General features: G+C 44.0%; 1 protein-coding gene across 3 annotated transcripts in view; it reads left to right on the forward strand.

The window, feature by feature from the left end:
* The window catches only part of LOC139547835 (immunoglobulin superfamily member 11-like), a 108,021-nt gene that overhangs the window by 60,345 nt on the left and 19,931 nt on the right, over positions 1-27,745 (forward strand). Inside the window, exon 1 of one of the 3 annotated variants that reach the window (XM_071356960.1) lies at positions 2,456-2,698. The exons of the other annotated variants lie outside the window; for them this stretch is intronic. The gene's annotated coding sequence lies outside the window, so the exon portion shown is untranslated. Of the gene's footprint in view, positions 1-2,455; positions 2,699-27,745 lie in introns of those variants that run through there. 3 annotated transcript variants of the gene reach the window in all.

The following is a 27,745-nucleotide window of genomic DNA, read 5'->3' on the forward strand; positions in this document are numbered from 1 at the left end:
CTACTTCACTGTATAGAGAGAATGGCTTAGCTGTAGCCTCTTTTTCAGCCAGAGCCAGTTCCGTCTTTCTGGCAGTCAAGAGGTTACTCCAATTTCCCTACCATTAGCCTACTGTTCCTGCTTCGTGTTTCCCTGCCTGTACCTCTGACCCAGCTGTCCCATGTCCCTGGCCTCTCTCTCTGGCTGTGGCTCAGAGTGGCTCTGTGCAACCATCACACCTGGGTTCAAATGCAATTTGAAATAATTTCAAATACTGTATCTGTGCTTGATTGAGCTTGCATGAGGCAATGGCACCAATAGAAAAGTCTCAAAGGTGCAAACCCCGCCCACATGGCATTCCAGGCAGGCTAAAGCAAATGCTCAAAGTATTTGAACGATTTTGAATAGTATTTGAACCCAGGTGTTGTTACCATAGAACTGCCAGGTCGCAATTGTAAATGAGAACGTGTTCTCAATTTGCCTACCTGGTTAAATAAAGGTTAAATAAAAAAATAAAAAAACTGTTTTAGCTGGGCGTTGGCACACATCTATTCCAGGGATCTGAAGAAAAAGGTCAGCCACGTAATCTACAGTCTGGGCAACTGACTGACGTGTGTCACATAATTGGTCACATGACCTTTGATCTCTCCTCGGTCCACTCCCTGTCCAGTGGTGCCAGCTGTCGCTTTAGTGTGAAATAGAAACAGGCCAAAACCAAACATCTCTCTCCCTCTCTCTCTGTCAATCCTCAGCACACGCTCTTCTTCATAACTCACTATAATTTCATTCTCTCTCTCTCTAAATCCTCAGTGCACGCTCTTCATCATAACTCACTCACTTCCCTCTTGCTCTCTATGTCTCTCTTTCTCTATGTCTCGATTCTCTTTCTTTCTTTCTCTCTCGCTCAGTATAGACTCTCCACTCTGGGGTCAATCTCCTCTTACGCCTGACAGACCCTTTCTAGACTTGTTGGCTTCTCAGATGACTATTGGTCTTCTCCCTTCTGCTCAATGAAAACTCTTTCCCTGAAACCTCATCAGAGCAGAGAGTGATTACTACTCTAGGGCTGGAGGGACTACTGCGAAACCTCACAACATTATTTATTTTTTAAATATATGAATATACATAAATCACTTTTGATTTGCCTAACATGTTTTAAGTGCATATGTTTTTAACAGTTTAATATTTAAGCCATAACTATATATTTTGGTGGTTTGTCGAGCTGGCAGATAAGCTCCAACTGATTTAGACAGCCTTCAGGAAATTAGCCAGATATATCTTCCACAATTCGTAATGGACATTCCAGGAGCGGTATTAGTATGTCAGGTTTTAGGTAGCCATTTGATTTAGTCCACATTTGTCAAACTCTGCATGTTTTCTCTCCTCCCTTGTATTTGATTGATGAATTAAGGTCACTGATTAGTAAGGAACTCCCCTCACCTGGTTGTCTAGGACTTAATTGAAAGGAAAAAACAAAAACAAGCAGACACTAGGTCCTCCATGGAATGAGTTTGACACCTCTGATTTAGTCCTACAACTATTCCAAAACAACTGGAACTGAGGATCATGAAGCATGTTGATCCATTCTGTTTCTACCCATTCTGTTTCTACACATTCTATTTCTACATGTTCAATGCTGGTGACCTCGATTGCCCTGTGGTGCATTTTGCTTGTCTTTTGGAATGCACAGAGTAACACTAACAGGTATAAGCTTGATATAACAGACAGGTTATCAACTGATTTCATACGAGTATACACTGCAAACACAACACACAGTGTAATGGAGAAAGCCAGTATGGTCCTGTGCATGTATTTTCATCCCGGCAAGCTAAGTTACCATGCGTAGCGTTGCCTTTCAACTGTAAGTCACATTGTAAGCTTCACAAGATAACAGAGAATGATGAAAGATGATCAAACGCATCTCATTTCAGCTAGCTACAAGCCGAAAAGAGATCAGATATATTTGGATTTTAACTATGCCCTCTCTATTTGTCTGTGGAGTTTCACCATAGAGTTTCCAGAAAATAAAATAGCATTCTATCATTGATCGTCTCCTTATGTGTGACTTAGCCTAACTTTTTTTTTCGAGACACCTCAAGACTGTTGTTTTTTTTTATCCCAACAGCTGTGCCATTTGAAAGATTGAGAAATTGTGTCAACAGTTATTTACAGGAAAGGCAACCAGGAAGGCAGGGATCAGACTTTGCAGGCCAAACCACTGGGGTAGGACCAGTGACTAGTGACTCCCCGGCCCGGCCTGTTATGTGAAGCCAGGGAAGATAGAGTGTCCCATGTCTCTGAGTGAGGGAGCTATTCCAAGAGCCCCACGATACGGTTTCATCTTTGTAATGTTCAAATACCAAGGCTGTCTCATGAACTGAGTTCTAATTCGGAGCCCCTTCTCAGACAGTGTTACATGCCAGTGGATGCGTGTTAAAAGGAGTTGTCTCTTTCCGGGAATTGCACTTTATGAGAGCGAGTACGAGTGGGGGAATTGAGGGCGTCAGTCATAGGGTGTCAAGGTGCTCTTGGTCGGTTCCTAATTGAAATGTAATCCGTGAATATCGCCTAGCTGTAGCCATTATATGTCCTGTTACATTTTGGATCTTGAGTGGCGCAGCGTTCTAGGGCACTGCATCGCAGTGCTAGAGGCATCACTACAGACCTGGGTTCGATCCCGGGCTGTATCACAACCGGCCGTGTTCGGGAGTCCTTATTGGTATGTAACTGTTATGAAAGTTGAATTGTCAATTTTGTTTTTTATATTTAAACGCCACTTTAAATGTGTACATGACACTGCAACAAAATTTCCCCATGGGGACAATAACGTCAGTTAAGTACGTATGTAAATATTGCAACTTAAAGCCCTGTATTTGTCAATTAATGGACAATTGCCTTGATAAAATCTGTCTTGTACTCAATAGGAGCCTTTTGACATGATCCATTCTGTTGATTGATGATTATGACAAAGCTGTGAATTGTTTTCTTGGATTGATCCTCTCTTTAGGTCTTTGAGAACTGCGGTGCATATGATACCATTTGCAAGCGAGCGCTTTTAACCATTTGCTCTGCATAGAGAGAGGTAGTATTATGCACCTCACGTCAGCGCCAATTAAGCCAGTGCATACTGGAGCCCCTTTAGTGTGATTTTTCACAGAGGGAGCGTGAAATCCCGAGGATTAGATCCAAATTACACCAAATCTATATTCAGACCCTAAACCTAGCAACTGCTCTTATACCTCCCCATGCCTATGAGTCAATATTCCCCACACGTCTTTCTTGAAGCCCCTCACTACCATACAAGTATATCTGCTCTGCTCTCTGGTGACACCCTGGATGAATGTTCTGACAGGTTCTATTGACAGCTTTCCAGCAGATTCACTGGATGGATATTCTCAAGTCTTTTCATATTGGTAACTCCGTGTGTATTGTGGTTAGCTACGGTGGAAACTGACAGTATTTTTAGACACTGTTTCTTCTCAGATATCTGATTGCACTAATGGTGTTCACACCAGTGGTATCACACCGAAGTGTGAATGTCTGAGCCAGGTGTGTGTACAGTACATGGTTCCAGAGCGAGACGGGACTCAACATGTGATTAGGAACTAAAGTGTCTTAAATGATTTCTGTACTGTTGTGAGTGATCGTAAAATGCTCGTTAAATTGTGAGGAGACACGTTTTCCTATTTGAAATAGTATTAATAGCAAACACCCTTTAATAGTTGACTTTTGCCTGAAATAAAAAATTGCCATTTGTCTTAATGTTCTGTCCGGTGTATAGGAGGTCATACAAGGTGAAGTCTTATCTTCTTCCTCTGCCCAGGGATGTATTCATTACAGCAAACCGTAGCAAAATGTTTAACAACGGAAAACATTTTGCAACGAAAACGAGAGTTTCGATTGGGAAAATTCCGACAGGTCCCTCCCCGTTTCATCCTGTTTGCGTTCCTTTGTCCCAGTGAATACATCCCAGGACTGTGTTCTTTAATAAGACAGCATAGCCCTGTCGAATAGACTGAATCATGGGACAGTCATGACCCAGTCTGGCTCCATGAATGAAAACAACAGAACTATTAAGCAAAGAGGACAGTGGGACTGTCATGTGGAAAGAGAAAAGGACTCTATGGGCTTTTGTGTTCATTCTTGGCTTGGATTTCAAACCAATGAATATGCTGTTGAGTGCTTGTCACAGACGTGTGTTATGATGGAGTATCCAATAAGCAACAGACACCCATGTAAAGATGAAGCTCTAGTCTGCCTTATGTTGATCAAGATAGGAGTGCAGCTGATGTGCTGTTTACATAAATTCATATTAAAACTGCTGATCCTTTGGTCTACCTCCTTCTCACGATGTGGTATGCGTTGGCCAGATTCATAATCCTCACTCTTAGTACCGTAACTGTGGCGTCCTTGAAATAACCCATGGGTCAATCATGTGAATTATCTTTCATTTAAGAAGAGTGGCCTCATTGTCTGACACCCACACATCCAAAATACATTAGTTACAGTCCACAGTTTCAACTACTTTTTTCTTAAAATACAAAAAACTCTCCAAACCTCTTCTCGTTATTTAAAATGGGTGGAGGACAGAATTGAAGAGAATCAGATTATGCTAATTGATATTCTAAATTTGCACATCCCATGCCATAGGCAAGGCCAATTTCTATTAAATTATTTAAGATAACCCAAACTTTTTTTTGTCTATCTAAGCATACTTTTAGATTGCACTACTTGAGTTCTTCTTAGCAGACTACCTCCAGAGGACAGAGTCCTTCACTTATTTCTCTCAACATTGTTTCCTAAAACTTGATGATAACTATCTTCAAAATAGTCACTCAACTGGCAAACAGGTTACCTTACAACTGGCAAAACCATGGCGAATTAAAAAAAAGCAACCTTTATTTAACTAGGCAAGTCAGTTAAGAACAAATTCTTATTTACAATGACAGCCTACCGGGGAACAGTGGGTTAACTGCCTTGTTCAGGGGCAGAATTACATTTTTACCTTGTCAGCTCAGGGATTCAATCCAGCAACCTTTTGGTTACTGGCCCAACGCTCTAACCACTAGGCTACCTGCCACCCCTAAATAGCCAGATAATAGCCAGTATTATAATATGAGTCCCAAGTTCACCTCAACATAGCCCACATTCAGTAAACAAGTTGCTGTAGTTGAAGAAAACAATAGATTTTCTTGTACTGTAATGTCGTTTCCTAAAGTCTGAGAAAGACCTTCTGGCATGTCCAGAATCTTGGCTGTAGCTGTGGGCCAATCTGTGCCATTATAGTGATTTCCAATGTGATCATTAGCATGGTAGAATAGATAGGTAGCTATTTTGGTAAGACATTAATGCCATATATACAGTATGTCTTATGTGCATTTTAGTGTAATTTCACTATGTGTGGATGGCCTTATCGCCTTCCCAAGCCCTCCCCAGCTGACTCTTTCTAGGACTGTCCCCAAGACAAGCCCTCTCCAGCTGACTCTTTCTAGGACTATCCCCAAGACAAGCCCTCTCCAGCTGACTCTTTCTAGGACTATCCCCAAGACAAGCCCTCTCCAGCTGACTCTTTCTAGGACTATCCCCAAGACAAGCCCTCTCCAGCTGACTCTTTCTAGGACTATCCCCAAGACAAGCCCTCTCCAGCTGACTCTTTCTAGGACTATCCCCAAGACAAGCCCTCTCCAGCTGACTCTTTCTAGGACTATCCCCAAGACAAGACCTCTCCAGCTGACTCTTTCTAGGACTATCCCCAAGACAAGCCCTCTCCAGCTGACTCTTTCTAGGACTATCCCCAAGACAAGCCCTCTCCAGCTGACTCTTTCTAGGACTATCCCCAAGACAAGCCCTCTCCAGCTGACTCTTTCTAGGACTATCCCCAAGACAAGACCTCTCCAGCTGACTCTTTCTAGGACTATCCCCAAGACAAGCCCTCTCCAGCTGACTCTTTCTAGGACTATCCCCAAGACAAGCCCTCTCCAGCTGACTCTTTCTAGGACTATCCCCAAGACAAGCCCTCTCCAGCTGACTCTTTCTAGGACTATCCCCAAGACAAGCCCTCTCCAGCTGACTCTTTCTAGGACTATCCCCAAGACAAGCCCTCTCTCACAACTGTTCCAAGGTCATCCATTTTCTTGCTGCCTTGACAGCTCTGTGGTAATGATATGGGTCAGGGTGTTAGAGCATGTGCACTCTACGCACTTTCTCTGACCTCACAAGTGCCACTGTAAAAAATCAGTGATTTCAACACTAGACTGTAGTGTTGCTTCGTCTTCTGTCTTACCACATAATAGACAGTCACGGTACCCATGAGTCCATTATTAGAGAGCAGTGAATGGAGACAATATACCCACACACATTCCAGCTTGCTTGTTTAGTCTATTTGTCATTGTACAAAGCCGTAGATACCCGTGTGTTCACAGTAACTCAGTGAATTGAATCAGTTTGTTTGTCTGTTTTTAACAAGTAGTGTACTTGGATGAATGTGAATACACTATTATGGTAGTCTATTGTATAACCATTGGGCTAAAAGGAAAGATTCATCCATTTTGAATGTTATATTGTTTTTGTCCATCTCTGAGCGATATTCTATCGATTCCCGGGGTCATTTCATGATTTCATGACGTTGCACTGTGATAAGTCTCTCTCACTACACTGGAAGTTAATAGGAATATGACTTTTAGATTGCGAAACAATTCTATCATACATGTCAGATTTCAGTACTGGCCAATGTCATAATGTTGGAGGTTGTCTTCTCTCGAATGAGCCATTGATCATTTTCTTTGCGAAATTCCTACCTCGGGAAATGTGTAATTTAACAGAGGGTTGACCACATCTGTCCTATTTGTCTACCTCTTCAGTCCAGGGTGCATTGCATGGTGCCGTTGCATGTCCATTGCGAATGTCAGACTTCACTCTGCGAGGCACATTGATCTGCAGGTTGAACATGGTGAGATTGTCGGCTCCTAAATTAGTGCAGTTTGTTTAGGCGATTTTACCTGCTGATATTGACTTTGGTATTTTTGTTTGTAGCTACGTTTGCTTGTTTGCTTGTTTGCGTACTTGCTTGCCAGCCAGCCAGCATTGCATTGTGGGTTTTGTAGTCGACTTTAGCTGCAACTGATTTCCACAACAATTTTCACGTTGCTACCAACCTTATTATAACGACAAAATGAAACATTTGCTCACAAAAATATTGTTTTCACGTTAAAGGAATAAGTGGTTTGGGGTGGATTCTTCCTTTTTAAGATTGGTCCTAATAAGTATAAACCGTCTTTTTAACAAACTCTGTTACAGTCTTATCATATCCATATACAGTGCATTATTTTAGGGTCCTCATTTGCATCACTAAGTAGAGGAATTTTTATATTTGCTTGAATTATGGTGAAATGTTTTGTCACATGGAGGGGGGTGTATCTGAAACAATTAATTTAAATATCTATGGATTATCTTAGAATATCATTAAAGGCACATGTGAATGATTCATTTCGGAGTCTCTCTGAACATAAATTCCATTCTTTCTCCATAGCCTCGGTTTCTATATTAAACCAGCATCTATCGATTCAATAGACTTGAGTATGGAATGGAAATTAAATCCTCATTGAGTAGCTAGCTGATTGTTATCATGCAGATGGATGGTGGGAAGATTGAATGGCAGATAATTGCTTGTTCCTGTGTGCATCTGGCTCTTAGGCCTGGGCCTATTCTCTGGTTCTCCAAGGGCAGATTTGTACGGTAGCCTCTTGTCCTGGTTCTGAAGTGACTCAGAGTGGTTCTTTGTGTTCTTAGGGTTTTTCAGAGGGAACCGAGTCTAATGGTGAGTCTAATATGTTCTTGTTTATTACCCTCTACGATCATGCAGCAAAACCCTATTAAGATCTTGGAGAGTGCCTTATCTTTCACATTCCTTGTTCTGCTCAGGATGGCCTATGTAAAGTATGTATGGATTGAATGCGATATGCTGAATAACCAAGTACGCAGTGTAGAAATGCTTGTAATATGTATTTTTTTGTAATTTAACTAGGCAAGTCAGTTAAGGACAAATTCTTATTTACAATGACGGCCTACCCCAGCCAAACCTGGACGACGCTGGGCCAATTGTGCACCACTCTACGGGACTCCCAATCATGGCCGGATGTGATACAGCCTGGATTCGAACTGTAGTTCGGACTGTAGTGACGCCTCTAGCACTGAAATGCAGTGCCTTAAACCGCTGCAACACTCGGGACCCCATGTTTGATTCAGATGTTGTCAGTGACATCTTTGAAGAAAGCATTTTATTTCACTGGAAGTGGGTTTGTGTATACTGAACAAAAATATAAATGCAACATGCAACAATTTCTAATATTTTACAGTTCATATAAGGAGTTACAGTTAATATGAGGACATTGAAGTCAATTGAAATAAATATATAAATTCATTAGGCCCTAATCTATGGATTTCAAATGACTGGGAATACAGATATGCATCTGTTGATCACAGATACCTTAAAAAAAGGTATGGGTGTGGATCAGAAAATACGTCAGTATCTGGTGTGACCACCATTTGGCTCATGCAGCGCAACACATCTCCTTTGCATGGAATTGATCCGGCTGTTGATTTTGTACTGTGGAATGTTGTCCCACTCCTCTTCAATGGCTGTGCAAAGTTGCTGAATATTGGCGGGAACTGGAACACACTGTCGTACACGTCGATCCAGAGCATCCCAAACATGCTCAATGGGTGACATGTCTGGTGAGTATGCAGGCCATGAAAGAACTGGGACATTTTCAGCTTCCAGGAATTGTGTATATATCCTTGTGACATGGGGTCGTGCATTATCATGCTGAAACATGAGGCGATGGCAGCGGATGAATGGCACGACAATGGGCCTCAGGATCTCGTCACGGTACCTCTGTGCACAACATTGGACGATAAAATGCAATTGTGTTTGTTGTCTGTAGCTTATGCCTGCCCATACCATAACCCCACTGCCACCATGGGGCACTCTGTTCACAACATTGACATCAGCCAACCGCTCGCCCACACGACGCAATACGCGTGGTCTGCGGTTGTGTGGCTGGTTGGACGTACTGCCAAATTCTCTAAAACGATGTTGGACGCGGCTTATGGTAGAGAAATTAAGATTCAATTCTCTGGCAACAGCTCTGGTGGACATTCCTGCAGTTAGCATGCCAATTGCACTTCCCTCAAAACTTGAGACTGTGGCATTGTGCTGTGTGACAACACTCTATATTTTAGTGGCCTTTTATTGTCCACAGCACAAGGTGCACCTGTGTAATGAGCATACTGTTTAATCAGCTTCTTGATATGCCACACCTGTCAGGTGGATGGATTATCTTGGCGAAGGAGAAATGCTCACTAACAGGGATGTGAACAAATGTGTGAAAAAAAATGTTGCTAAACTTTTTATGCATAAGGAACATTTCTGGGCACAAACATGGGACAAACACTTTGCATGTTGCGTATATATTTTTGTTCAGTGTATTTTGGCATTTTGAAAATGTATTTTGAAGTTTGAGGAGGCATATACATGCTTTTGTTCTTATCATATTGTTATCTGTCATCTATTTAGCCATATTTTATAGCATACTGCACTTTTATGCGATCCTAACTCAGAAAGCATGTTCCGAGTTACGTAACCTAGAGTTAACTTCACCATATCAATTTGCAACCTCATCCATAATCCAAAGGAAAAACATTAGCTAGCTCTCTCATGTCCAACTAGACTACGTTCAGACTCTCTGACTGCCTCTGCACTGTCCCAGGCAGTGGGGATCCAGAGGAGGAAACAGGAGTAGGATGGGATCTTCACTCAGTATCCAAAACATTAAGATGAAGGGGGAGACAGGTTAAACATGTTTTTTTTAATGCCTTGAGACAATTGAGACATGGATTGTGTATGTGTGTCATTGAGGGTGAATGGGCAAGACAAAACATTTAAGTGTCTTTGAACAGGGTATGGTAGTAAGTGCCAGACGCAAAGGTTTGTGTCAAGAATTGCAACGCTGCTGGGTTTTTCACGCTTAACAGTTCCCCGTGTGTTCCAAGACTGGTCCACCACCCAATGGACATCCAGCTAACTTGACACAACTGTGGGATGCATTGGCGTCAATGTGGGCCAGAATCCCTGTGGAATGCTTTCGACACCTTGTAGTTCATGTCCTGATGTATTGAGGCTGTTCTGAGGGCAAAGGGGGTGGGGGTAACTCAATATTAGGATGCTGTTCCTAATGTTTGGTGACCTCAGTGTAGGTGTTCACTATGTCAGTGATTAAACCTCTCTGTGTGTGTGTGCTGCTGTGGATCCGGGTTGGTAGGGCATCCCTCCCTACACACTCCAGGGTGACTGCACGTTCCCAGCTATGATGAGATTACGTAACAACAACGTTGCGGAACCTTAATAGTTGGTAAACCCAGCTTACCGTGGATTATTTTACGCAGCCCCCCCTCCCTCCCTACCCTCTCAGTGGTCCTCTGTATGGGGGGGGGGGGGCGGACCCGGGTGGTGAATGATGCCGTAAACACGAAAGCCAGATGGGACAGGCCTAAGCTGCTTAGAGTCACATTAATTATGGGGCTAAGTTGCCATCAACGGTCTGGCATCTCATGCTAGAAGGGGTACACAGTACTCACACTCCCATGTCAGTAAAATGCTAGAGAGAGGGGAAGGGAGCAGCGCAGAGTGGTGGTAGGTACAATCAAGATACTGTATTAGTGTGTGAAAGAGAGATAGAGAGGGACAAAAGAGACCGTATTACGCTCATCCTCATGCTACCAAGATATTAGACACAACAGTGTGGGAATTACATGGTGGGTGTCACGCTAGAAGGATGAAGACCTTAGGGAATGGACAAAATCAATAATGTTTTGTCAATAGCAATCTGTTCTGATTTTTGGTTGGAGATTGAACGTTGAAAAAAAATCCAATGAAATGTCCTGTGACTCCAGTCCTCCATCCATTCCACAAATAGACAGCAGACATGGGACATCAAATCACATCGTGTTTTTATGTACCGACTTCGTTGCATAAACACATGAGCTATACCCATGTTATGAAATGTTATCTTTAAAACGTGTTTTTTTTATATGTGCACACCTGCTCTGAGAGCTTTCGCCATGGAAAAGCTTCAATACCCACAAGAGTTCGTTGCATGAATGGATTTACCTACATCAATATTCAATAACGAGGCAGTAGCACTTCACAAAGGGAAGTAATCACGCATTTATTTATTTGTGTTTTTGACATGCCGTGCAATCACACATCCCTGTCGTCAAGCTTCCCAAAAGCAGTATAGGAAATACTGGGGTTCACAGTAAAACTGACACTTTTAATGGTCTGTGTTTATAGTGACTGAGCTGCCGGAGAGTATCGTAGTCTTTGAAGGTAGGGTGATGACAACCAGTCCCCTCTCCCCTCATTAAATATGCAGCTTGCTTTTGATGGTATTCATTTGAATACAAATGTCCTCCTGATGAAAAGCTCTCATTGCCTGGGTTAAAATGTTACCGCAGTAATAGTAACACACTCATTATCCTGGGTCTATTGGAGGTGGAATGTCCTCAAGCAGACATTTTGATTGAAAATCAACAATCTGTATTGGAATTAGTGAACACATTAACGCGCTAGTGTAATGGAATATCTTATCAGTCAATAGAATTAATCAATTAATTAATCAATAAATGTTTGAGTGTTATTTCTTAATTTTCTCTCATAAAGCCATAGGGTCTAGATGATATTTTGTGTGTATCAAAATCCCCCAGTGCTGCTGTTCAATGTTACATAGAATACCTATTGCTAGCTAGCTACATTGCTTGGTTGTTGTAAGTGAAAAGGTTGAAGTGTAAGGGGTGCGTATCTGGTGGCAGGGAAGTCAGATGCAGGAGAGCAGAACTTGATAATAGCCGCAGCAGTTTAATAGTAAAACCAACGGCATAAGAAATACAAAGTATGGGCACAATAACCCGACGCGCACCAGTCAAACATAATGTACACAAGCACTTACAATAAACAATACCACACAAAGACATGGGGGGAACAGAGGGTTAAATACACAACACATAATGAGGGAAATGAGAACCAGGTGTGTTCGAAAACGAGACATAACAAATGAAAAATGGATCGGCGATGGCTAGAAGACCGGCGACGTCGACCGCCGAACACCGCCCGAACAAGGAGAGGCATCGACTTCGGCAGAAGTCGTGACATGAAGTAGGTGTTGGTATGCTCTAAATGCAGTTACAGTGTTCAACATTTTATTAGTCAGTTCCCATTTCCTACCATTCTGTGTAAAACGACTACTGTACTCCTGGAGGTTTTATAAATCTTTCAGTTGGCTCCTGAATTCAAAGCTCTCAGGTGTTGTGTACTTTTCATCCTAAGGCTTTATCCCCCCTTCCCCACCTCCCTTCATGTCTTACCTAGCCCTCAGGAGTTCTGTCCCCTGTGTCGTCTTCTTCTTTTTTGCCCTCTTTCACACCCTCCTCAACTTGCTGCTTAGTAGAGCTCTTTTCTTATTGTGCTTAGGTTGCATGCTAACTTGCATTTCACCCCTTCCACTTCACCTATGTTATCTATCCTCCGCTCCCTCCCTTCTCTCACTCCCTCACTCTCTTGGGTCTCCTAGATTATATTGTGGTTATATCAAATTCGATCATATACAATTTATATTTGAAGTATTGTATCCTTCTATAACCACAATGAATCACTATGTATGTTCATTTGATTGTAGGAGTCATCCTTCCGACCTGCTGGTGATCCAGCCAACAGGATATAAGGACTCTCATATAGTCTGCTGCACCGCAGGCTTGTCTCTTACCTATATTGATTCCACCTATCATCAGGTGGTGAAAGCACTCCCCTATTCACCCCATCCTCATATATCACCTGGCATGTAGCCTTCACATCTCATATCTCCTCCGTTATGTCATCATATCTTCAGGATGATGGGCCCTTCACTTTTTACCTCCATATTTAATGTGAAAGTATCACACTTCCTGAATCTACCCTTTTTAATCCGTCCAAGAACGGAAGGTATTGAACATAACCCTTTTTTATATTCCAGTCAACATTATAAAGTCTTACATCTGTAGTTAATTTTTCATTTTCAACACTATGGATTTCCATTAGATTAATAAATGAGGGGAAATGGTCAATTAATGAATTTGGACTGAGTACTCAACGTTGATACTCAGACTTGCTACTGAAGAGGCTACGTCCTTGATATCCTATAGACCAGGGATCATCAACTAGATCATTATTTTGTTGAGCGGATGGTCGGGGGGACGGAACATCATTTGTAGACCGCACAAAGCCCAAACAGATATGATATTTAACTCAAACTTAATCATTTCAAACCTTGCTTACATTTGTATATGATCACGTGTCTCTCTATTAGGCGTGGGAATACTTGGGAACATATTTCCAAAACAGCTGATTTCCTGGTGTTTTTACAGTCTTGTATGTCCAACAATTAACATTAAAAAAAATATCCCCCAAAATTATTGGGCTCAGAAAACTTGGGGGGCCAAATAAAACCACCACCAGTTGGGCTACCCTGCTATATACATTTTTGAAGCGATTGCGTTTAATGTTCTGTCTGGCATACGAGACAGAAATAGAATGTGGAGAGTGACTGTGCGTATGGTAATTACAGTATGAATGCTTTCACTCCTGCAGGAGACAAGTGTGAATAGCTCAAGTGATTATTGAAGACTGTGTGATTTGAAAGAGATGAAAACAAAAGGATTTGTTGAGACTTGTTGAGAGCACAGTCAGCCACAGCAGTGTTAGCAGGCTAACAGCTAACACAGTAACTGTCTTGGGCATCTTACGGTCAACCATCAACGCTGTGCAGTTATAAAGTGTCATAGACATCTTATGAGTGGTCATAGAGCCCTCTCACTTTAATATCCCACCACAGTGCAGTTTATATCTATTGAAACAGATGCATGATTTGTAGCAGTACGGGTCTTGTACTTGTGTAAAAGGGTGTAACATATCACGCCTTCAACATTTAACCCCCAGATTGGATTGAAGCCACATTGATAATATCAGCATAGCTGCACGCTCACTATAGATTTTCCTTCAAAAGGTGGGTGAAATAGTAGCCTCAACTCTGGGTAAGGGCTTGGAGGGCTTGGTGCCTGGCCTAATAGGGGCCTATATAATGGGATTCTCTCTGCTCTGACAGGTGCGTTTGGCAGGTGATAAGCTAGCTACCTGTGGAGGCTATGAATGCTGGGTAGGGAGGTTTAAGAGCCAGATCCTGCTTTCTGGGACCCCCAGGGCCCTACGTCAGCATTCCTAGCACCCATCTCTCGTCTCCCTCATCCTCAACCCCCAAGCTCTCAGTCCAACAAGCTCTCACAGTCTCACTGCAGAATTAGACGTTTATCCACTTTTCTTTATCCACTTTTCTCCAGACCCTGGGTTGCGCCTGTTGCTCTGTATTGTTCCATTTCTCCAAACTCAAATTCTGAAGTTGAGGGTTAAGTTTAGGCTCTCATTACGCGTGGTTAAGGTTTGGGAAAGGGTAAAAACACTGGGATTGAATATGCAACCTTCTGATCCAAACTCATGGGATTACGCCCATCCACCATCCCCATCCACAATGCCCTAGCAAAAGCCAAGATGGTAATAGCGCTCACTGTTGCCCATAGTGGTGGGTTTTGAAGGCATTTTCCGACGTCAGTCTTGAATGATCTTCCTGCTCAGCCTCGTCTTTCTGCCTGTCAGTGAGATCCAAACCCTCAGTGGATCTGGATCCTCCATTCCTCACGCCGCTCATCCACCTTGGGGCGGATCGATGGAGATGGGCCTGCGTTTATCCAGCCCCCACTGCCCATCCTCGACAGCGGCGGCTGCTTATTGATCTCGGCAGCGTCTTCATCATGAGCCCTGGGGCTACAGAGGGAGGAAGGGTTACACACACCACCATTGATAGAACTGCACTTCAAAAAGATCGTCAAAATAAATGGCAAACATAAAGGTCGATACACACTCTGTTTTTTTTCTCCTTCTAAATAGATTGTTCTAATGTATGTGCATAGGTTCCTTTGAGGGGGGATGGTTGGTTGGGCAGGTGGGTACAGTAGATGGAATTTAGACCACCTTTGTGATTCATCTGGGCTACAAATTGCAGGAAATTGGAGGAGCGTTTGTCTCTTTCAAAGTGAATACAGGTTACTCAGGTTCCTGTTTCCTCTCTCTCATTCTCTCTTTCGCTCTCTCTTCACCCCCTTCTCCCCCTCTCTCTTCTACCCACCCCCTCTCTCTCTGTCTCTTACGTGGTCGAGGAGTGCTTGCCAGCCATATGGCTTTGCCACAGGCTCCGGAGCAGATGTGCTTGGCATAGGGCTCCGCAACCCTGTGCTGCACGCCTGTTACCGACTGCAGAGGTCACCCACTGACAAAAGCCCATACTACTCCACTGCACAACTTGTCATGTTCATGCCGAGCAGAGCACATAGAGCAGCGCACACTCATTAGCTAGCATCGTAACAGGAAGCATTTTCCTCCTCTAATAGAAGGCTATACACTGAACATAATAGACAGTCAGACGCAGGAAATTCACAAGTGTGCCAGTGAGTGAGTGGTTTATGATGTACCCGGGAAATGGAAGTCCACTTTCTGTGTTGTGCTCTATGGGGGCTCCATACAGTGTTTTATCATTCAGTTTGGGTTATAGGCTAACCCATTTCTGGTGGGTATGTTTTAAAAAATATCCAAAGAAAGTGTTGGTAGTTTCCCTGTACTTAGAGTAACAACCAGTGCAGTGAGAGAGATAGCCGAGTCAGCTTATTTGTGTTGATTTTCATCCCTGCGTATTGCTGAATACTGGAGGGGAAGGAATGCAAATTTTGACCAGCGTGCGGAATGAGAAAGTTTCCCTGAGCCGTTTGCTGAGGCAGCATTTGGCCTGCAGAACCCCAGAGCAGGTAGGGTGCTAAAAACCTTAAAAACCGCTTCATGGTAAACACTTAGACATGCAGAGTAGCAAAGGGAAAGCCAGGCCTCAATCTAACATCACTTGCTGTACATACACTATGCACGTTGTCATAGAAATATTGGTCCAATAATATTTCTCAGATACCGGAACTTGTGAGTTCAAAGTAGACTTTATTACAAGGTAACAAGCCGAGCTGGTCCATGGATCAACTGTTTTTCCCAGCGTAAGCACACTCCTTTTATACAGTTTCATCTTTACATCGCATACATAGTCACTCCTCTCTATGTAAATGATCAACTCTTTTTGGCTTCGCGCCACTATTGTTTCCCACCCTAATTTCTTTCTTTGAGGTGGGCTTTTTCCCGCCTCTACAAATCATTTAACACTCTACAAATCACTGAACAGATAATATTGGTGGTACAACTGTGACAGTTTGGTAAAAAAATGATAGGGGCCCCTACCAGGCTGCAGTCACAAGTACATTCATTATATAGATTATATCAGTACCCACCAGGCTATAGTCATAACTACATTCATTATATTGATTATGCCATTTCTTATCCAGGCATGCATCTGGATTACAATGTGTGTCTATTTCTTTTGTATATTGGCTTTTCTTATGCTATACAGGTGTGGTTACAGGTTCCTTTAAGGCTTTTAATGATTCTGTTTTATTTCATTATTTCATAATATGCTACTGAAGAATCCCCATAACTTCCATCAAGTAGCGATCATATACTGTACATTGCCCGTTATATGTACTATATACAGTGCATTCTGAAAGTATTCAGACCCCTTGACTTTTTCCACATTTTGTTACATTACATCCTTATTCTAAAATGGATAAAATATTTTTTCCCCCCCTCATCAATCTACACACAATACTCCATAATGACGAAGCTAAAACAGGGTGTTCGACATTACATTTACATACGTTTTCAGACCCTTTACTCAAGACTTTGTTGAAACACCTTGTCACGGATCCCTCTGGAACTTACATTGCGCACACCTGGCCCCTATTCTCACTGATTGTATTTGTATATACTGTATGTGCCCATTGTTCACCATGGTGCTGTCGATTATTGTTACTATGTCCGTTGGTGGGTGTGAGTACATGTGCTGTGTGTTTTTGGCTTTCGTACCCTTGTGGATTGCGCAGATGATTACGGGTCTCGTCTCGTGTGTTAACCACTGTGCACGTGTGAATTTATTCGAGGTACTCCTCGTTCGTTTGTTTGTGTTTTAACCCTGTGTTCTGTGTACGTGTTTGGGTTTTTATTAAGCCCAAATTACGGCGTGCCGTGTAAAGGCACGGGAACGAAGACCAAACAAACACGTAACAAAACACAGGGTAGAAACCCAAAACAAAAGAGCGAGGAGTTCCTCAAATAAATAACACACTCGCACAATGATTAACACACGGTACGAGATCTGTCTCCCGAATCATTTATACCAGCGTGACACACCTTTGGCAGTGATTACAGCCTTGAGTCTTTTTGGGTATGACACTACAAGCTTGGCACACCTGTATTTGGGGAGTTTCTCCCAGTCTTCTCTGCATATGCTCTCAAGCTCTGTCAGGTTCTATGGGGAGCGTCGCTGCACAGCTATTTTCAGGTCTCTCCAGAGATGTTCGATCGTGTTCAAGTCCGGGCTCTGGCTGGGCCAATCAAGGACATTCAGAGACTTGTTCCAAAGCCACTCCCGCACTGTCTTGGCTATGTGCTTAGGGTCATTGTCCTGTTGGAAGGTGAACCTTCACCCCAGTCTGAGGTCCTGAGTGCTCTGGAGCAGGTTTTCATCAAGGAACTCTGTACTTTGGTCCATTCATCTTTCCCTCAATCCTGACTAGTCTCCCAGTCCGTGCCGCTGAAAATCATCCCCACAGCATAATGCTGCCACCACCATGCTTCACCGTGGGGATGGTGCCAGGTTTCCTCCAGACGTGACGCTTGGCATTCAGGCCAAAGAGTTCAATCTTGGTTTCATCAGACCAGAGAATCTTGTTTCTCATGGTCTGAGAGTCCTTTTGGTGCCTCTTGGCAAACTTCAAGCGGGCTGTTGTGCCTTTTACTGAGGAGTGGCTTCCGTCTGGCCACTCTACCATAAAGGCCTGATTGGTGGAGTGCTGCAGAGATAGTTGTCCTTCTGAAAGGTTCTCCCATGTCCACAGAGGAACTCTGGAGCTCTGTCAGAGTGACCATCAGGTTCTTGGTCACCTCCCTGACAAAGGGTCTTCTCCCCCAATTGCTCAGTTTAGCCGGGCGGCCAGCTCTAGTCTTGGTGGTTCCAAACTTCTTCCATTTAAGAATGATGGAGGCCACAGTGTTTTTAGGGACCTTCAATGCTGCAGAAATGTTTTGGTAACCTTCCCCAGATCTGTGCCTCGACACAATCCTGTATCTGAGCTCTACGGACAATTCCTTTGACCTCATGGCTTGGTTTTTGCTCTGACATGCACTGTCAACTGTGGGACCTTATATAGACAGGTGTGTGCCTTTCCAAATCATGTCCAATCAATTGAATTTACCACAGGTGGACTCCAAGTAGTAGACACATCTCAAGGATGATGAATGTAAACAGGATGCAACTGAGCTCAATTTCTCATAGCAAAGGGTCTGAATACTTATGTAAATACGGTATTTCTGTTTTAAATTTTTACTAAACTAAAGAAAAACCTGTTTTCACTTTGTCATTATGGGGTATTGTGAGGGGAAAAAAAATATTTAATCCATTTTAGAATAAGGCTGTAACATAACAAAATGTGGAAAAAGTCAAGGAGTCTGAATACTTTCCAAATGCACTGTATATAATATACACTGGCGATTAGTCTAACACCCAAGAAAACGCTTATTACTCACATAACTATGGGCTCGTTTTCTTCCTTTCTGCTGTAGTAAGTTCAGAATAAGGCAAATAAACCTGGAACCTTGATGCTTAATTTAGAACATCTAATTCTTCATTTCCGGATTTCGTAAGAACTACTGCCCATCGATATCTACAATTTTTGGGAGTTTATTTTCATTTAAAAAAAAAATCCGACAAAACCGTATCACATCCATTGTCTGATAGCACAATACTAGCATAGCACAATCTAAATGACATTATTAAAATAGCTTTATAGGAAATCAATATTTTTCTCTCCAAACAATATTATTGCATTGCATGGTTATTTATCATCAGGATTTCTGTATTCAATGGCACCAGTTGTCCATAGGGTCTCATGAGGAAAACACTACCGAAGATCTATCAACACATTGACTGTAGTACCCACTTAGGGAAAACACTAAATCACTGCTATTCGCCTTTTCGAAATGCCTACAAGGCTCTCCCCCGCCCTCCCTTCGGCAAATCAGATCCCAACTCCATTTAGCGCCTCTTTTCCTATAGGCAGAAACTCAAACAGGAAGTACCCGTGCTAAGGTCTATTCAACGCTGGTCTGACGAATCGGAATCCATGCTTCAAGATGATTTTGATCACGCAGACTGGGATGTGTTCCGGGTAGCCTCTGAGAATAACATTGACGCTTACACGGACCTGGTGACTGAGTTCATTAGGAAGTGTATAAGGGATATTGTTCCCATGGTGACTATTAAAACCTACCAAAACCAGAAACCATGGATAGATGGCAGCATTTGCGCAAAACAGAAAGCGCGAACCACTGCATTTAACTACGACAAGGTGACTGGGAATATGGTTGAATACAAACAGTGTAGTTATTCCCTCCGTAAGGCAATCAAACTGGCAAAACATCAGTACAGAGTCAAAGTGGAGTCGCAATTCAACGGCTCAGACACAAGATGTATGTGGCAGGGTCTACAGACAATCATGGATTACAAAGGGAAACCAGCCAAATCGCGGTCTCTGACGTTTTACTCCCAGACAAGCTAAACACCTTCTTTGCCCGCTTTGAGGATAACACAGTGCCACCGATGCGGCCCGCTCGCAACGACTGTGGGATCTCATTCTCCGTGGCCAACGTGAGTAAGACATTTAAGCATGTTAACCCTCACAAGGCTGCCGGCCCAGATGGCATTCCTAGCCGCGTCCTCAGAGCATGCGCAGACCATCTGGGTGGAGTGTTTACGGACATATTCAATCTCTCCCTATCCCAGTCTGCTGTCCCCACTTGCTTCAAGATGTCCATCATTGTTCCTGTACCCAAGAAAGCAAAGCTAACTGAACTAAATTACTCTCGCCCCATAGCTTTGAGAGGCTGTTTAAGGATCATATCACCACTACGTTACCTGACGCCCTAGACCCACTTCAATTTGTTTACCGCCACAATAGATTCACAGACGATGCAATCGCCATCGCACTGCACACTGCCCTATCCCATCTGGACAAGAAGAATACATACGTCAGATTGCTGTTCATTGACTATAGCTCAGCCTTCAACACCATAGTACCCTCCAAGCTCATCATTAAGCTCGGGGCCCTGGGTCTGAACCCCGCCCTGTGCAACTGGGTCCTGGACTTCCTGACGGTTTGCCCCCAGGTGGTGAAGGTAGGAAACAACACCTCCACTATGCTGATCCTCGACACAGGGTCCCCACAAGGGTGCGTGCTCAGCCCCCTCCTGTACTTCCTGTTCACCCATAACTGCCTGGCCACGCACACCTCCAACTCAATCATCAAGTTTGCAGCCGACACAACAGTAGTAGGCCTGATTACCAACAATAACGAGACAGCCTACAGGGAGGAGGTGAGGGCCCTGGCGGAGTGGTGCCAGGAAAATAACCTCTCCCTCAACGTCAACAAAATAAAGGACCTAATTGTGGAAACAACAGAGGGAGCACGCCCCTATCCACATCAACTGGACCGCAGTGGAGAAGGTGGAGAGTTTCAAGTTCCTCGGCGTACACATCACTGACAATCTGAATTGGTCCACCCACACAGACAGTGTGGTGAAGAAGGCGCAACAGTGCCTCTTCAACCTCAAGAGGCTGAAAAAATTGGTCTAAGACCCTCAGAAACTTTTACAGATGCACAATTGAGAGCATACTGTCGGGCTGTATCAGTGCCTGGTACGGCAACTGCACCACCCGCAAGCGCAGGGCTCTCCAGAGGGTGGTACGGTCTGCCCAATGCATCACCGGGGGCACACTGCCTGCCCTCCAGGACACCTACGGGAAGGCCAAAAAGATCATCAAGGACATCAACCACCCAAGCCACGGCCTGTTCACCCCGCTATCATCCAGATGGCTAGGTCTGTACAGGTGCATCAAAGCTGGGACCGAGAGACTGAAAAACAGCTTATATCTTAAATAGCCATCGCTAGCCGGCTACCACCCTGCTACTCAACCCTGCACCTTAGTGGCTGCTGCCCTATAAACATAGACATGGAATCAATGGACATTTTAATAATGGAACACTAGTCACTTTAATAATGTTTATATACTGTATTCTACTCTATTTAGTCAATGCCACTCCGACATTGATCGTCCTAATATTTATATAATTCTTAATTCCATTATATACTTTTAGATTTGTGTGTATTGTTGTGAATTGTTAGATACTACTGCACTGTTGGAGCTAGGAACACAATCATTTCACTACACCCGCAATAACTTCTGTTAAATACTTGTATGTGACCAATTCATTTGATTTGATGACCTTTGCACTCTGTACATTTAATCAGAGGACTAGATGGCAGTCAGAGATGCAGTCAGCCTTCTGCTTTCCCTGCTACCTACCTTGAAATGACCACTGATCTGACCTAATTGAGCGAGGTTACTACAATACCAAATTACTTTGACTAGTTCAGTCAAGTCAGATGAGTGGTTGTTACCTCAATGAATGAATGAAGGGAGAAGGCATTGTACTAGTATCTGAACAGGGCCGGTGATTTCCTTTCTGGGGTTGAATAGTGATGACCGTTGGGGTTAAATGGTCATGTCCATTGTCAGATTCTTTGGTTGGTGGCGTTGCCCTTGTCTGACCAACAGTCCCTGTGCACTTTTCAGTCCTCTGACTCTCTTCTGATCTTGTCCTGTAAAGTACACTCTCAGACTCCTTTCCATTCTCTCAGTCAATTTCTCTGTCACCCTGTCAATTTATTTTTCTCTGAAAACAATAAAAAGCTGCAACCTTCATTACAGGCATTTTCTCCCCCACGTCCCCCCTCTGTCCTGCTTTTGACATCCAGTGCATTCAGAGGCTCTGTCTAACAATCACTTCCGTTTCCCCCCCCGTTTGACAGAGCGTGGGGATCAGATAGCTACTCCTCCTGACTTATACAGTATTTTCCTCTTGTCTTACTCATGTATCTTATGCCATTGTTTCAGGTGTCCAGTAGCTAGATCACTAGCAGTTTACCAGTCATGGAAGTGAAGAGAAACAACGTTGTCATGCATGCTAGGCTTGACTAGTCCATGAATGTGCTGTTACAATGCAGAAAATAAGCAGGAGTTGAGATTGAGTTCATCGAAGGGTTAATGTAAGACGCCGGTCAATTCTGTTGGCTCTAACAACTTGAGCACTACTGATCAACTCACCTGCAGACAGACAGCCAGTGCTGTGCCAGCCCAGGCAGGCAGTGAGAGGGAGAGACGAGAGGTCTCTTAACAAGAGGGGCTATTATCTTCAGGCAGTATGGAGGCCAGCCAGAAAGGGAGGGAGGATTTACCTGCAGGTCAGGCAGCAATGAAGGAATAGCCCCTTATCTGCAGGTGGTGTGAGGGCATGCCAGGCCGAGAGACGAGAAGAAGTGGCTTACCTGTCCTGTCCTGCAGACCGACAGTGTGGAGGGGAGGCCCTATCAGTTACCAATGGCAGAAGCCCCAGTCCTGGAGTGGTTGGCTTGGCAGTGATACTGTCTGTCTGTCTTTGTAGCAGTACAAAGAATAGGAAAGTCCCTATACCGACCAGCCATTGGAGGAGGAGACGGAGCTACTTTAGTCACGTCACAGATGACGCAAAAGCTGGTCTGACGTGCTGACCGCTGCTAGGATAATGCTGTGCTTGTTCAAGGCATGGCCTCTCTAGAGACCCAGGACCGCAAGACACCAACACCTTTGTTTTTCTGTTGTTGGGTTGCATCACTGTTCTGATACAGTGGTTGTATGAAGGCCTATTGTTTTATATGTTGTATGTATTAGCTGTATTACTGTATGTACTACTCTACCCTGTTTGCCTTCTGTAGGTGCGACTGAAGCTTGGTGACAAATGTGGTGGTCCTATAGTGGTAAAACCTGTACACTGTACTACTGCACAAAAGCAACGCAGTCAAGGCAATAATGCTCATGCACACAGACAATTTGTGGCTGTGCTCTGTCCAAGCTGTGTCAACAGTAGTGCTAAGTAGCACTGGCCTACTGCTGTGTGTGTAAAGCCGCAGACACTCTCTGGCCAGGCTGCATCTGCGGGTGACCGAGCCATCTGTCTGCAGCTTCAGCCTTCTTCTCTTCCAGCGCTAGCTAGCTGGGGTTAATCCGGCCATGAGGGGCCCTGGCCTACTTAAACGTTCTGCTCACACACTGTCGCTGGTCACTCACTGTCCCTCGCTGCAAGGCTCTTGTGTTCACAGTCACAACGGCCTGGAGTGCTGAGAAAGACCAGGACAGAGTGGATGGCTGGATGCAGTCCCCTGGGAGAGACTGTACAGTTTGGAGAGAGCTCTGTCTCGTTCCACCCGGGCTTGTGTTTACACATAAACAACATTGCTCACAAAAGCCCCTCTTGTCACTGATTGTCAATAATATCAGTGAAAGGGGACATCATGGTCGACTCCTGCACTAGTAGGCTACGTTTAACTGCAGTGATGCTTCAGTGCCATCCTGTGCATGGCTACCAGCACTTTCTCACCAACCACCACTGCCTGTTTTCTCTGACCTGTGTGGAGACTGGGGAAGATAGCCTTCTCAGTCCTGTGAGGGCTAGCACAGTGGTGTGTATTAGCGTGTGGGCTACTGTGGGGCGGGCTACTTTCAGTGTAGGTAGAGCGGAGTGTCTGTGTTAGGGACTGGTTGGTCATTTGGTCTTACTGCTGAGTAGTAGTAGTAGTAGTACTGCAGTGTAATGTGCGGCAGTGACAGTGTTTACAGTAGCAGTGTAGAGCAGTATTACCCTAAGCTATGTTAAGCAGGCTGCTTCAGCATGGAGCAGGATAGGGCAGGCAGTGTGTGGGCTGGTAAGGGGGATGGCTGTGGCTGGGGTTCACGTGGGCCAGGGCCGGGCGGGGGAGGGTGGAGAGGGTTTATGGTTCTTTCATTGGGCTGGGCTCAGCGGGAAGAGCGGGGCAGCTGGATTAGGCCTGGACAGTCATGTGAAAAGTTCTGGCAGACACCTGACATCATCCGGTGATCAGCTGAATTCCCCAGCCAATCAGCATTGATGTTTTGCAGGGCAGACTGAAGACACTAAGCTAGGCTAAGCTGTTTTGCTCCAATCTAGCCGAGGTTGTGTGCAGAAGCAATGGGGACACCTTGTTAAAATATGAATTTGTCTCTTTAATGTAGTCCCTCAGGTGGCTTCAGAGCTTGAGTCTCATCCCGACACTGTTCTGTTCTCCACATCATGCAAGGAGCTGCATGTTCCTCAGAAACAGCCTCAAAACAGCTTCTAGAACACTGTTTTTCATGTCAAACATTTATGCCACTTTACTGTGGAGGGATTCTATGATGAGGAATTAACAGGTTTCAAAATCAGGGACAAGATGGGTAGTCAATGGAGAAGTTCCTTTATATAGAGGACATCTTAAAGGTTAGCCAGAAAAGGGCCAGTGAAAAAGTTTGAAGACTAAAGCAGAGACGAAGCAAACAGTGTTGCTTGTTAGAAGAGTGCAATTTCAGAGAAGTTCTTTTTGCCTCTCTGCAATGCTTTGAGCGGAGTCATTTTGTAAGTTGCCAAGAAGCAGCTGGGCCCAGCTACCACCTGAGTTTCACATGGTAGGGCCTTGCGGGGCTCTCACAGATCACAGGCCCTCTGTGTGAAAGCACCACGCTGTGAAGCCCCTGGGCCCCAACAAAGCCAGGGACAAATAACCCTCTGTTTGTGTGTGGCTCCATATTTCTGTCTCATACTGACTTTTTTTGTCTTTAGGAATGCTTTGGTCTGGTTCCTGTCGTTCTGTTGCTGTCCAGAGGTTCAACAGTCATGGCAAGGCCACGGAGTGTGTATGAATTCAGAATTGGTGTACTTGTGAGAAAGTATTGGGAAGGCAGGGATGTACCCTACACAAGCTTCTACACCTGCATTGCTTGCTGTTTGGGGTTTTAGGCTGGGTTTCTGTACAGCACTTTGACATATCAGCTGATGTAAGAAGCTATATAAATATAAATACATTTGATTTGATTTGACAAGCAACGTGCTGCCATTCACATACACTTATGCACATCTCTCCTTCCTTTCAGGAGAATTAGAATAGCACTCATTTTTGCCATGCTGGTAGTAAGAAATCCCAAAAGGGACTATGTTTCATAAATGAATCAAAAAGGGACTATGTTTCCCAGCTGTGTGATGAGGTCAGATCTTTCCTCCATCCTCGAGTGCAGTGTTTGTTTTAGCCTCAGGCCACCCAGTGATGTTACAGCAGCAGTGTCTGCCAGCCCAGCAGCAGTAGATCAGAGCATCAGGGCATCTGTTTGAAACAGAAATAAAAGTAGCGACATGAATAAAAGAAAGCCATGAATAAAAGCACGGGCCTGTGATGCAAATGAGCCGGCTGGGAGTAGGGGAATTTAGAGTGAGGCTGGCTCGCCCAGACAGAGGTGCTACTGTGATGGCATGGAGAGCTGCACACAGAGAGAGAAAATGACATGTTTTCAATTCAACCCCCAATGTTCATTTGTAGCATGGCAGGCTTCCTATAGGCACAATAGAAGCCTGTTGTCATGTCTTAATCAACTCTGATCCAATGACTCCTTGTGGACGTGTGATCCTAGGAGGACATTCTCACATCATTTAACCACTGTGTGTGTAAGAGAGAGAGAGAGAGACAGATCTCCTCTCAGTGGTATGGTTCCCATGCATTAATAAACAGGAACTTTTAACACTCGGCTCCTGGATGAAAGGAGAAAGCTGTTTTAAGCGAGCTGCTCGCTGCTCGCTGCTCGCTGCTCGCTGCAGGCTCTTTTAGGACTGCCTAAGGTGCCTTTTTCCATTAGAGTTCCCTAGGAATACAAACACAGCCTCCCTCCCACTGTCACTGAATGGACATATATACAGTACAGTACAGTCGGCCTCCAGAGAAGAGGGATAGTGCATAGTAAAGGCCAGTTAACGATAGTAGTGGTGTACTCCACATCCTTCCAGGCTGGAGCTGGGGCTTTAGTTGTAGAATGGAAGACAGGATGTCTATTAAAAAGTCATGGGACGAGTGGGGTAAACAAAATGGGTGTGACATTTAGCTCATTAGCATTACACACTGTCCTACACAAGCCGAGAGAGGGGGAGCACATCGATGTAAAGTACTTAGGACTCAAGCGTGAGTGGTTCAACTCCAAACTACAAGACTCGGTTGAACAATTCAACATGTACACCAATGCTTTTTCATAAAAGGACGGTTCCTTTACTCTTTCTGTGGACAATTTATTTATGCATGAGCATTTCTTTCCGAGCCTTTCGGAGCTTCCCCACTGGGCACTGACATCAACTAACGTGAATTCAAAGTGAAATCAACAACAAATGTCACCATGTCAGTAGATTTAGGTTAAAAGTTGTGTAAAAAAAAAAAAATCTTACGACGAGAACTTTTTGCAGATCCAATCAGTTTTCCACATGGATTCAATGTCAAATGACGTGGAAACAGTAGGTCTGGTGCAGCTCTCTCTCACAGAAAAGAGATGCATAAAAAACAAAAACATGTGAAGTGGTCAACTGATTATTCATGTAGTTTTTGAAACAAACATTCACATACATTTTCACATGAGGGCTTAATAAAATGGGCCTACAGGATCCATTTCCAAACCATAAAATTAAATTTTTTGTTGGTGGTACTTTACATTTTTCCTTATCTAAGGATGGTCTCTTATCTAAGGATGGCGGGGGAATGGGTGTGGGGGTGGATTCTGGCTGGTATGCTGGGGCTGTTCTGACTCATCATCAGCCCATTACATTTTAAGACACACCACTAAGTACTTTTAGTAGTCCATTATCCACCATTAAGTACTCACAAGTTTTGGTGTACCATTTTACAGTCCTGGATATGACCATTTTCACTTTTCCACCAACAGGTTAAGCACTGCAACACTATCAGGCATGCCAGCCCATCACTTTGCCTTCCTTTGGCGAGAGATAATGGCTATCATAAACTCATATCACTCAATTTCCCCCATGCTTTGTCTGTCCCCAAGGGATGGTCAGGCCATGTGTATACATCACTCCAGGCAGTAAGATTTGAGTATGGTGCATTCTGCAGTCACAAAGGCTTAGGCTCTTGAGCACTTGTCCCATAATCCAGTGTTTTGAAAAGGAGACTCCAGCTGTTCAGGGCAGAAAGCTGCAGCCTTGGAGGAGTTTGGGGAGATAAGCGCTTGTGCCTTCCATTTTGCCTCAAGGGCCTTTTTCTTCTGGCGCGACTGGCTTCCTTTCTTTGCACTGCTATAGCTACGATATAGAGTTGAGAAAGTATTTCAAAAAGTACGTACATCATGTCGTTTGGGTTCAGAACAGACCTGGGTTCAGATATTATTTGAAATCGTTATTTGAAATCGTTGAGCATTTGATTGAGGCTGCCTGGAGTGCAAGATGGGTGGGGTTTGCACTTTTGCTACAATTTTGTTGGCTCCTTTGCACCAGGCTAGCTCACTAAGTGCAGCTAAAGTATTTGAAAGAAAACAAATTCTACTAGAATCCAGATTTGGTTGTTTGGGTT

The sequence above is a fragment of the Salvelinus alpinus genome, chromosome 21 (genome assembly GCF_045679555.1).
Source record: "Salvelinus alpinus chromosome 21, SLU_Salpinus.1, whole genome shotgun sequence".
NCBI classification, from domain to species: domain Eukaryota; kingdom Metazoa; phylum Chordata; class Actinopteri; order Salmoniformes; family Salmonidae; genus Salvelinus; species Salvelinus alpinus.